This window comes from Aphis gossypii, chromosome 2 (assembly GCF_020184175.1).
Source record: "Aphis gossypii isolate Hap1 chromosome 2, ASM2018417v2, whole genome shotgun sequence".
NCBI lineage: Eukaryota > Metazoa > Arthropoda > Insecta > Hemiptera > Aphididae > Aphis > Aphis gossypii.
The window spans coordinates 21,150,878-21,163,645 of NC_065531.1; the positions used below are offsets into that span (position 1 = coordinate 21,150,878).

General features: G+C 27.2%; 1 protein-coding gene and 1 long non-coding RNA gene across 2 annotated transcripts in view; one reads left to right on the forward strand and one right to left on the reverse strand.

Annotated features, from left to right (window-relative positions):
* Positions 1-12,768, forward strand: part of LOC114128601 (uncharacterized) — a 134,167-nt gene that overhangs the window by 110,039 nt on the left and 11,360 nt on the right. The gene's annotated exons all lie outside the window — the stretch shown is intronic.
* LOC126549942 (uncharacterized) lies at positions 3,558-4,246 on the reverse strand. The gene is made up of 3 exons (XR_007603915.1): positions 4,156-4,246; positions 3,710-3,808; positions 3,558-3,643 (listed from the first exon to the last, which is right to left on the reverse strand). It is a non-coding gene; the product is annotated as an uncharacterized LOC126549942 (long non-coding RNA).

Genomic DNA, 12,768 nt, shown 5'->3' on the forward strand with positions numbered 1-12,768 from the left:
TAATGTCACGGCAATGACTGCGACGTCGATGGCCGTTACCGCTTTATCCTACCAATAACTGATTTTTGAAGTTGCACTGGAAAGCTTTTTGTAAGCGAAATTTATTAGTTTACAAAAACCGACAAATTAATCTGAAATCATTTACAAGACCCGTTAAATTGATATTCTATTTTAGTTTAATTATTTGTGTAGACTAAATAGTATAGAATATAAATAGTTTTTTAATCATTTAGAGATTTTCAATCGTATTGTAAATATTTTTAATTGGTAAATTATTCTGTTACTTTTTTTCAATGTCAATATATTTTATTTAAACTCTGATGTAACATTGAAGCACAATATACAATTTATTTATAATTAATTCATACGCCAAATATAATCAAAAACAATTTTCACATCGCTCGTCAAGTTATGATTTCCTCCAAAATTCCAAAGAAACACTATTAAATCACGCGTGTATGATCACTATTATAGTATATTGAAGGAGTAATAATAATAATTTTTTACTATAACAATGATAAGTATGAACTGGGTAAATTAATCTTACCTATAATTAACTTATAACAATAAATATTTCTGACCACGTTGGTTTTTTTTAAACCTTTAATTTGCTGGGCGACTATATGAAATGGATTGGTTATTATAATACTAAGAATCATATATTTATAATATGTAAAGTGTAGTTTAAAGATCAAAATATAAACTCTGGAAGCTTCGAAAAGTCATACTGTAAAAGTATTCAAGTGTGTGAATCTTACCAAAATTAGTTTGTTATGTTTTTCTCAAAACCGTTTTTTTAACCTGTTGGTTAAAATTAGTTTAATGAAATTTTTCTAAATATTATAAATTATAAAAACTATCATTTAAAAAAAAGTATATTTTTGATTTTTGGATCTTAAGACGTATTTTTATTAAAAAATAAATCATCATAATATGTCCGCGCTTGTTATCTCCTTTAAAAATGAAACAATCAATTTTAGATATTTTATAATAATAATTGAATTTGAGATATTTATTTCTATTTTTAGTATTTTATAAAACAATAAAACGTAAAACGTGATATATATATGTCATATTTATAATATGCCTGTGTAAACAATAAAATGAATGTGATATTGTAAATATATTTTTTTTAAACTTTAGTTAACATTTTATAATGTTTAAAAATATACTACCAAAGTTGTTGCTATAACATAAAAATGTCTTCAAAACCTGAAATCTGGAAATCCCGAAAGTATTCTGGGTGTTTATCTATGAAAACTTAAAGTGTGTTATTTTTATTAGAGGCCGGATTTTAGATCCGATATATAATATATTATATACATGATTAACGCTTCAAGGATCTCGCTAACTAAATCCTATTTAATATGGTTTATTTATTTGGTTCAATCAATTGTAGAAAATTATATATACTTTTATGACAGTTTTGCTTTTAAACATCTAACCGATTCATATATGATTATTGACACTTTTGATCGATCAATAATAATAACGTTCTCTGTACAACACCGGACAACACGACATTAGTTATATTCCTCAGGTACAGGACTCTTTGTCGTCGTGTACACTGTACATTGTACATCCTCATTTCGCGTACTTAATTTTTTACACGTTCTATTAATTTAATTTTACCTCTAATAGTTTTTGAACACGTTTCTTCTGTTTCCGGAACACTATTCGTAGTAAAATAAGTGCAACTGACAATAGGGTATTATACAGAATATTAGTAGATGTTCATCGAAAACGAATCGTTTGATATATATTAATTATATAACCATTACACATATGTCTCATAAACGTTTTAATTTTTGTTAAACACACATGTTAATATAGTATACCGTTATTGGATTTAACGTATCTCAATGTTGTGCGTATATGTATATTGTATAATATATATAATATAATAAAGTTGTATTCTGTATAAAATAATAAAACACACTCAGTCGCTTTGAGGTTATATATATTTTATTAAAACGTTGGTTTGGATTAAAGTCGTACACTCGTGCTGAAAAAAATACAGTTTCTTAGAGTGATAAAAATAAGATTGGTGAAATCCCTTAGTAAATTATGATATTTTTATAAAATAAATAAATACGTATATACGAGTATGACATAATACAATATAACAAAAATCTAGGTCTTGTTTTTCTACTTTTTCCATTAAGTAATGGTGCTATATCCCTCTTGTACCTCTCGATTGTCTACAGCTTAGCCATGGAATAAAAAATAAAGAAAAAACGAAAATTAATTTCCAAAAAAATGTAATCCTGCTAAATTCCACTATATCATTACAGAGAATGTCCGAGTGAGTGCGAAAAACCAATTTCCGAATACGAAGTAGGTAGATATAGTTGTTGTGACTGATGTTGTGTATAACGTATAAAACGAGCGTCGTATTTCTCGGCACTCCAATTAGCGAGATACTTCTCTTACGTAGCTTCCCTAACGTAATTATTTGGTTTAATTAGTTTACTTTGATAAAGCAAAATTATCTGGTAAGTATTTATATTTATATTGAGATATTAAAAAAAAAAACCACCTGAAATATTAACACTGTGAATCCGACCCGTGTAATATAAAATACATTGTAGATAGTGTTATTCAGGTTGATTCACAAACCATGGTAAGCGCTGAACCATGTTGTTTTTTATTGAAATCTTATTTTTGGAATTTTTAAGCGTACTTAAAGACAATAGACTTTTTCATAAATCTATTACGTTTTGAATATTTTTGTAATTTTGCATTTAAATGTAAATGAATAGTTCTAAATTATTTAACTTTTTGTTCTAATAAGTAAGGCTAACTAAGTCATGTTAAAAGGTTTTAATCTATCGTGACTATATTATCTTGGTTTTAAAATTATAAAAATTTAAATTAATAGCATTTTATAGTTTATAAAATATATGTCTACGTTTAATAAGTACTATAGACTAAACGTTAAATGTCTTTTATATTTGATATATAACACTTATGATTGATTACTATCATCAGTATATAAAAATTAATAATATTAATAAAATATAAGTTTGAATTTGGATTTATATGTTATCTTTGACGAAAAATAAAAAAATTTTAAAGACAGATGCTCAAAAATCATAATTTGAACAAATTCATTTATTGAGAGTAAAAAATTACAATCGTGATTTGTAAATCACCCTGTATAATAAAATATATTTTTAATAACGAACGGGACAATAAAAATATAATTATTTTTCAGTAGAAAATAAAACAAATATAATTTTTTTTGATTTCTTACACCCATCCTTACACTCATCTAAATTCATCACTTGGATTTTTCAAAAATCAAATATGGATCAATGACATCGCTAATAATTTTCACAATCACGGATAACAGAATAACGTTATAACAGCACGACATAGGACATTATTCGTGTTGTTTAATTTTCATTCATACTCGTTCTAATTCCGTAATATTTTTAAGGATATATTTTAACCATTTAAAATGTTGGATCACTTTTAACTAACTCATCATTTTAATAATCTATTTTTAAGCCATTCACTGTTTTCACATGAAAACCTGAATTCAGAGAAATTAGCTTATTAATTTCCCCGAACAACGATTTTGTAATGTTTGTGGTTCTTGTCAAACTATGATTCAGACTGTTAGCTATTAACCACATTTCTGGAAAAAACATTAGTGGATTACACACAGTTCGTTTTTTTATTGGTATTCATCTAAAACACATACCGGATAATCCCAATACATGTGTTTTCTCGTAATATTGTGATAAACGCTATTTATAAAGGTTCAATAGTTTCCACTCATCTATAATCTAAATTTTAGATTCTAAAACATCATTAATTTTTATTGAAAATTACAAAATAAAAATTACTTACTAAACATATAAGCTACTTAGTAAAAATGACAAGGCAGGTATTTTCTTTGCTAATAAATTAAATTTTAGATTATTAGAATACCATGTAGAGCGACCAATATTGAGGTTATATTTAATAAATGAAAAAAAAAAATTCAAATGTGTAACTAAAAGAAGCGCCTCAATTAATGCATTAATTACGCCTTTTTAAAAATCAGTGATTATTTATAAATATTTTATTAGTATTATTGAAAAATGCAATTAAAAGTTTAACCATTTTTACGTAAAATTGTTCTATTTTGATGTCATTAAAACTTACAACGTATACGTCAAGTGGAATGAAAACTATGTTATTTCCTCGTTAAGTTAAATCATGTATAACATATAAAAGTATTTGGACATCCTTTGAGTTGCATCTGTTAACAAAAAAATTGAAAAATTACAATTTTTTTCGACATTATGTAAATTATTTTCATAGAAATTTCGAATTTTTTCACTATATTATTTTACACAAGTCCAATATAAAACATGTTCACCGTCTATTTTTTTATTTTATGTATAATTAATTATTAATACTTAAAATAGCACTACCTAGAATAATATTAAAATTATGATGTACATTTTTTAAAAGCGTTTAGTTCTCAGCAACATAATCAACTGCGTTCGTCGTATTATATAAAGTCTGTCATTGTCGAACTTATCGATTGCATATTAACATTAATCAAACAATAAACAAATAATTATGAATATTATAATATTGTAAATATTTAGTTAAAATATAAATTGTAACTGACTTAAATGCATTTTTAACTTAACTTATATTTGTCTATATTAACTTAATTTAACCACTAACGAATCAAACAAATTAGTTAACCTACTTAGTCCTACATAATACAAATAATGTATAAAATATACTATATAGTATATAACTAGCCGGATTTTAGTTCCCTGATATGTGGTTTATTTTCAAAAAAAAAAAAAAGTAGAATTTTTTTTTAATTTGTTTATAATGTAATATGTAAAATAAATATGAATACATTTAATTTATTTATAATAAAAAAAAAATAAAAAAAACTGTTATGTTATCCACAAAACATAATTTTATATATCGAATAAAACGTATGCTTAAATTAATTGTTGAGCACCAATACTCGACTAAGTACTTATGTAATATGTCTTCATTCGTATCGCTCATTTTCTTAACAATTTTTAATCTGAAGGGCCTTCAAAAACTATTTTAACAAGTTGATTATCAATAACCTAAAAGTATATACTTTCCGTGATTTAGCCAAAACTCAATCTAAATTTTCGGTCATTTGCGTCCACGTAAGTAAAATTTGAATTTTCTTTTTGGTACTATAATCTCGTAGTTTGGTAGCCTATTTTTACACCTAAAAACTTCTCGTACTTTTCTTCGGTTATTTCTATAATACAACATTACTTCACAGTTCATTACCACATTAGTGACGTTGTGTTGCACAAGGGTTAGCACTTAGCACGCAATAGTTTTATAAGTATTTAACTTTGGATTTTTAAGTCAACAAAATGCTATAAAATTATTTTATTAACATTTTACAAAAGTTGAGTATAATTATAATCTACTATGTCGTTCAGATTTTTACACCACAAATGAGACTAAATTTATTTATTTATTTTTTTTTTTACCATTTATTTTTATGTTTAAAGTAAACCGTAACCTCAACACGCCTTGCTAGTAACTTGCAACGTATATCGGACAGATGACCTACCTTACATCAATCAATCAATAGTCGTATAGATGATGGACATTAGTAAATACAAAAATAAAATATATGAAATGATATAAAATACCAGTGCGAACATTTTTTCTACAGTAGAACACAAAACATAATAGTAGATCGTATACTATACTAATATTTATAGTTAGGTAGTATACAAATTACAAAACGACGGTAGGCCGTATATTGGTAGATGGCCAATTTTCGAACGATTCTAAAATAATGACGTGGACGACGAGCTTGTTTACGACAAATACATACATAATAATATTATACTGGTAGTGGAAGATTTCTTTCTTTCTTTTTTCCGATCGTGGAATATTCTTCAAATATATATTTTCTTTACCACATGCCGTGTATATAGTATATATTCTAAAATATCTATGTTGCCTATGTTTCGTAGTTTGGGTTTTTTTTCAGATTTACTAAAATTCGGAGAGACGAGTAATATTTTATACGTACCTACTACGACGATTTTCTATTATTACGCAAACACACACACGTGACATAATATAATATGTATTCGTATTGTACATGTTGAGTTTATAGTTCAGTAACGTTCGTGGTTATAATAATAATGATTTGAGGGTAAAAAAAAAAAATCACAAACTATTTTATGATTTGAAATGAAAAATAAAAATATAAAAATCAATCTCAAATCTTTCCCTTAAACCTTTAGAGTATTATTATTATATTATAAGTATATATTTTATGTAAAACGTGTAGAACTTGTGGATAGAAATGACATAAAGTATATATACGATCGCAGGAACAAAAGAACATAAGACGAAATGACCAAACAAGTTTGGGTCCTCGGGGAAAGCAATGCGCGTATGCATACAATATGATACATGTATATGTATCATTTTTTTTAAACTTTTCATTCTTTTTATAAAAAGATTTATCTCTTATCCGAATATGATATACATTTTTTCGGGGCAGCGGTAAACACTAAAGTGTGATTATGAATTACGTAAGGTCCCCAGACGGCTGATTCCGCCAGAAGGCGATATGTACGCGACGGACGTACGTACAGTGAAGATCACAAACTTTTCGTATTCCTCGTTGTCTACGTAAAAATATTGTATAATATCATATTATATATTTTATGTTGACAACCGCGTTTCCATGATCACGGTACTATGATTACCATAAGGTTTAATTTAAAAACCAAACCAAATCAACCGCCCTAATTGGAATGGCACGTATCAAAAATATTTTTCGAGTTGCTCGTTATTTTTATACGTTGACAGTTCTACACACAAAACGTATTGTTTTATTTTATCGTTATTATTTTAATCGGTCCGTAACATCTATGACCATTGTGTGTGACGATGTCTTATTTTTTAATTTTTAGTACACAGTTCATAATATTTTCGAATAGATTATATTATTGTTTTTTAAATGTAAAACGTAATAACACATTTTTTCGAATAAGCTTATAGTTTTAACGTTATTGGTATTTAGTTTTGGAATGTGTTTCCAAAAATAATAGAATTAAATTGGTGATGTTATTTGATACTGTGCTTAATGTTTCGGCAAGTATTTCTGTGATACTGAATTTATTCTTTTCCCTATCATATATTTTGTATACGATCGAAATGTAATAGTAAGAAGAACACTATGATATACAGAAAAGAACGGGGTTGTTCTTTCGTCATTAAGACATTGATAAAACCATTAGACAAGATTTCAATTCATAAAAAAAATTTAAAAAAAATACATTTATTATGAACACGTGATAATATTATTATAACTTAATGTGTTAGGCTTGTTCTAACTTAAATTCAACTCGATCGATACTTATTGGTTGAAACAATGATATTATTATGATCTATGACAACTTTCTTCCTATCATAATCACATCAGTATGATTGTTTGAAAACAAATATACTCGAACGAACGTAACCGCTATGAAAACCTAAATAAAATCGCTTCCTACCTATGCATGATTATAGGAAACACCCGACGTATCGTAATTTCTTTATTTTAAGACTTGTAGATATTAGAAATTTACTTCTAACATCACCGAGTCTATATTATAATAATTAATATAATTATTTTTGGAAAATAAAATGAGAGTAATAAATTTGAAAATATCTGTATGTAACACTCTCTGAAACCTAAAATGTTAATAAGAATATATAATACCTGCACGGTGTTCAACTATAATATAGATAGGTATGGTTGGTTTATTTAAGACAAGTTGAAAATGGTAACACGGTTCAACGACAGTGTACATATAATCATTAGACAAAACGTCTTACCCTGACCTATAATCGTAGCTCATTCATCAGGTCCGTCATAATATAGTAACACTATCAACGGCACATCGTTGATTTATTTCCGACTTATACGTATAAAATGTCGTAGACATCTGTAGTCCCTGACATTAGTTATACACGCGAGAACACGTTGAAAATAAATAAAAACGTAGATGGTAATAAATTTGGTTGAATGAACACATTATTCCACTCAGGTGCCAAAGTGACGAGCGAAAAGGAAAAAATCGTATTTTATTTGATAAAATAATTTATAGTTATGACTTATGAATTTAATCAAACCTTCTAGTCATTACGTCTTATTTTCTCTAGAAGTTTATTTATGATTTTATTTTATTTTATCAGCCATTATATCTTTTAAAATATATTTTATAAATATAAATCTTAGAGTAGTTACGAAAAATGAACTACATTTTATGTGAATAATAAACGAAAACTTTTTTTGCATTTCATTCATTTTCATATTTCTTGTTATAAAATCTTAAGTTTTATAAAATTATGTATAAACAACTTATTTACTTTTTAAATAACAACTATTGAAAATAACTTTTTAATCACGTTAATCCGGTTACACATTTAGTTTTATTATTTTATAATTAAAATTAAAATTACAATATTGTTCTAATTCGTTGAAAAATCTTAAGAAAATATTTAATATCAGTCATATTTGGAAAGCTTATTTGTATTGCTAGACAAATATTTTTCATCATTTTTAATATGAAGGTTGTTAAAAAATAAAATTAGACTTTTACTCTCTATTACACAAAATTACTAAATATTCATTTCTCAGTATTAATGTTTTCTGTCTTTTTGTTAAAATGTAGCAGTCGATCATTCAACGTCGTACGACCGGTTAAATAAAATTATATACTTAAACTGCATAAATAGATATAACACAGACAAGATTATAATATGGTGTACTCTACCTTAGACTTATTTTTCAACTTAAATATACGTACATTATTATTTGGCCGTAAACTAAATTTCAATCAATTTTATGTTTACGCATTATTCATCTCTCTTAACATGTATATATAAGCTGTCTGTATATAAAGTACTAAATTCTATATTGATAATCTAAAGTTAATATAATAAGTATAATTTTGTTCGATTTTTTTTTTTTAATTTTTTAATGTAAAGAATACCGGAACACAGTAGACTTTTTTAAGCTGGAAACAATTAGAAGTATAAAATAATATCTGAAATGCATTTAACGTACTAATCTGAAGTTAAAAATCTAAGAAAACCTGGAATTTAGTTTTTTACTATATGGTATTATAATTATTATAAGCCATTGTACTATCAGTAAATTAATTCACGAGAAATGTTCGTATCAGATTCCGAAATTAAATGTTAATTATTTTCTGGGGAGAAATAGAAGGTTTTACTTGATTTTTTCCCCAAAAACTGGCTGTTAAAAAACGATAGTAATTTGTACGCGAATCGTATAGAACATACTTTATAGACTAACAAATACAATCTGTTTTCCTTACTTTATATTATTCGAAAAATGTATCCTGTTTCATAGGTGTAAACGCTTTGAAAAAATATCGCTTTTGTCTATCAATAACTCAAAGGTGAAACACGGTTGCCGAGCAACAGGATACAGTCGACCGAAATGTCGGAGGATGTGAGATTAAGATTGTTCGACTGAAGTTTGTCACCAGAATTCATGAACCATTATAGGGATATGCCTTCGAACGTTAGGTAATATTGAAACGATTGACGGATCAGATCAGCGGTTCCCCGCAAAGTGTGGAATCAAAAATTTAACGATTGTGGAGTATATCAACGTTTAGAACTTGTTTTACCGGTATATCTCTTCCGGTGGAACGCAGAAAAATTATCGGTTATATAGTACTCGGAAATATTCAAAACTCGTATGTGGTAGACGTTAGTGGTGGTACGTGAATATTAAAATATTGATAGTTGTTAGTTTAAATCGTCTGGGTGACCGATAAATTAGTGAAGCGGCTTATATCTCGAAGTTATCGAGGTCTGTGTATGAAATGCGTTTAATATTATTATTAGACTGTATCTGACGAGCTGTAAAAAAAAAAAAACATTCAAATTTTAATTTATCTATCTAAGACATTTGGGAACATTATAATTTCTGTAAACGTATTATTTATTTTTTTTTTTAGACAAAAAACAGTAGATTTGTACGCAGTGCAATGCATCCAAAACACAATGACACTCTCCGCTCGTCCCTTGTACATGTAATATGACAAAAGGGGATGAGTCGAAAAAGTTTTCAACTTATTGTGTTTGTCGTGAGCATAACAAAACGCTTATTTCCGTGTCAACCGCCTTTAGTATAATCAACAGTGTATGCATAACAATGAATTTAATCTAATATCGTGACTTAATTGTGTCATGCTGGTATTATATAAGTATGATATTTTTTAAAGCAATTTATTATTTTCAATAATAAGATTACGGTAACACGGCTCCATGGATAGGCAATTTAGCTACATTATTGTCGTGGGTTAGTTCATTTCTCCTATACTATTGGGCGCACAGCGCCGTCCTTCATCACATTATATACGTCGAAGTGTAAAGTAAACGGTTTAATTTTGAAAAGAGTTAACGGGTAAAATATTAAATCAGAAATATTTTTCTTAAAAAACAATACGATTTAATGAATACTTGTAACGAATTTTTTTTTAATAATCTTATCGAGTTTTAGGTATAAAATTATGAATATTTTTTAATTGTATTTCAATAGGGCACCGACGCCAATTAAAACATTTAGATGATCCGAAAATTAAATAATTGCGTTTTCTAATTTAGAACTGTTTTGCGTTCGTTTATATCAAAGCTTCAAAACTTATATTTGATTTTTCATTGGACATTGGACACAATTATCAAAAATAATTGTTTTTTAGTAAAAAATACCACTGCAGCAGAATATTGTCAATATCAGTTTGTGTTAGATTTATGTTTTCCTAACACTTCAATTCCGCAAAAATCATTCTACTCCATTATTAGTATTATGAAAATTATTATTTTTTTCTAATCGCTCAGTTTACAAATATTAATAAATAATACAACACTGTATAATCTAATTAAATGACCGTCGTTCTGCTCGAGGTCGTTACCGATCCAAGACCACCTTATCGCTCAACTTATCTTTGTAATGAATTCAAAATCTAAAATAAACAACCCAGTCATGAACTAAGTCAAACTAAGAAAACAGTACCGTCGTTAATTCTCACTAAACCTAATATATCTCGGACGGACAACAAGTCACTGTTTGACCACCCTAATAACGAAAATAGTTGGTAAACAGTAAATGCATCAGATCGCTATTATCAAATATTGAATTCTCTTCCGTCTAAAAAATCTATACGAACATATTCATCTCCGAAAATAGGTATGCGCCAATCTCTATTTCAATCCTCTTCTACTATATCGAACACGAATCTATAAACAGCACTAATGAACAGATCGCTGATAATACTGATGAAAATAACACGAATTAAAGCTGTCAAAGTTATCAGACTGTAAATATTTAGTTTTGACTATAACACATTATCAGTTATTAAATTTATAAAAAATAAAAATGTTTCATTTTCACTCATGCCAGTCAAAACAAACCAAACCATCCAGATTTGTATTTATGACCAGTTGTACTAGCCTGTTCTTTTCATGGCCACATCGTATTCAAACGGTTGCAATTCATCAATGATTATGAAAATAATTATTGTTATAAGTTTACGTGCAGCGAAATTTATCAATAAAATGTGAGTGTCGTGCAACATTTATTCATAAGCGCAATAAAATCCGCATCGCGAGAGATATACGGTTTCATTTTCACGCCAAAACTTTCCAAAATTAAATCCCGACTGTTCTGTGCTACCCCCTTCCCCTACACACATAAACACCCTAAAAATAGCGATATTTTATTTACCAGATTAGTAAGGAAAAAACTGTTCGACGTTTGAAAAAAAAAATCCACTTTGCAGGCACTCGGTAAGTGCAAAAGTCGATATTGTTAAACAGCGAAATATTTTTTTTTTTTTTACCTTTGGCCCGTGTGTTTGTGTTAGTTATATTTATTGAATCGGTACACAGCTGAAATAGTTTTTCTTTTATTCAGTAACTATTATTTACAATCTTTGCCTACTGGCAACGAGTAAAACCGATGACAAGATAACAATAAAAAGTAAATAAATAAAAAAAAGTTAATCCAGAAAGAGAGAGGGGGCGACTAAATATATTTATATCCAACAAGAAGATAGGCGTATTATAGCCGTGATTTAACGCGAGTTTAAAAATAAAAAATACTCAATTTATTTTCTTAATAGTAATAATACTTTATATTGCCTAATAAATCAAATGACGGTGTTTTGAAACGATTTGAATACTGCATTCCAAAAATTTGATGACACACATGTTTATATCATATCATATTAAAAAATAATATATTATACAGTGTGTTTCTCTGCTGGATTGTATTGAAATAATTATTGGATGATTTTTTTTTTACAAGCTGATTGGTATATAAATGCACATTTATAGATACATTTCAAATTTTTTATTATTTTGGTCAGTCATGTTATTTATTTATTTTTTTTTTTAATAGCAACACCTATTCTGAACACCATATTTGGATGTGTCTATTTGTTTAAAGTAATTTTGATGTTTCAATTATGGTTTTAAATTCAAAATTGACTGAATAAAAGCCACTTGGATTTTAAAAAAGAGTACATATTTTTTACTATTCTTAAAAATGCATAAAACCATTTTAAGTTATTTAGTATTAGTTACTTTTTAAATATTTTTACCTATTTATAACATAAAATAACATAATTTATCGTGAACGTCGCAGTCCGTTAACTGTCGCGAATATTCTCGGAATCTACTCGTAAAATAACAGGATAAACTCTC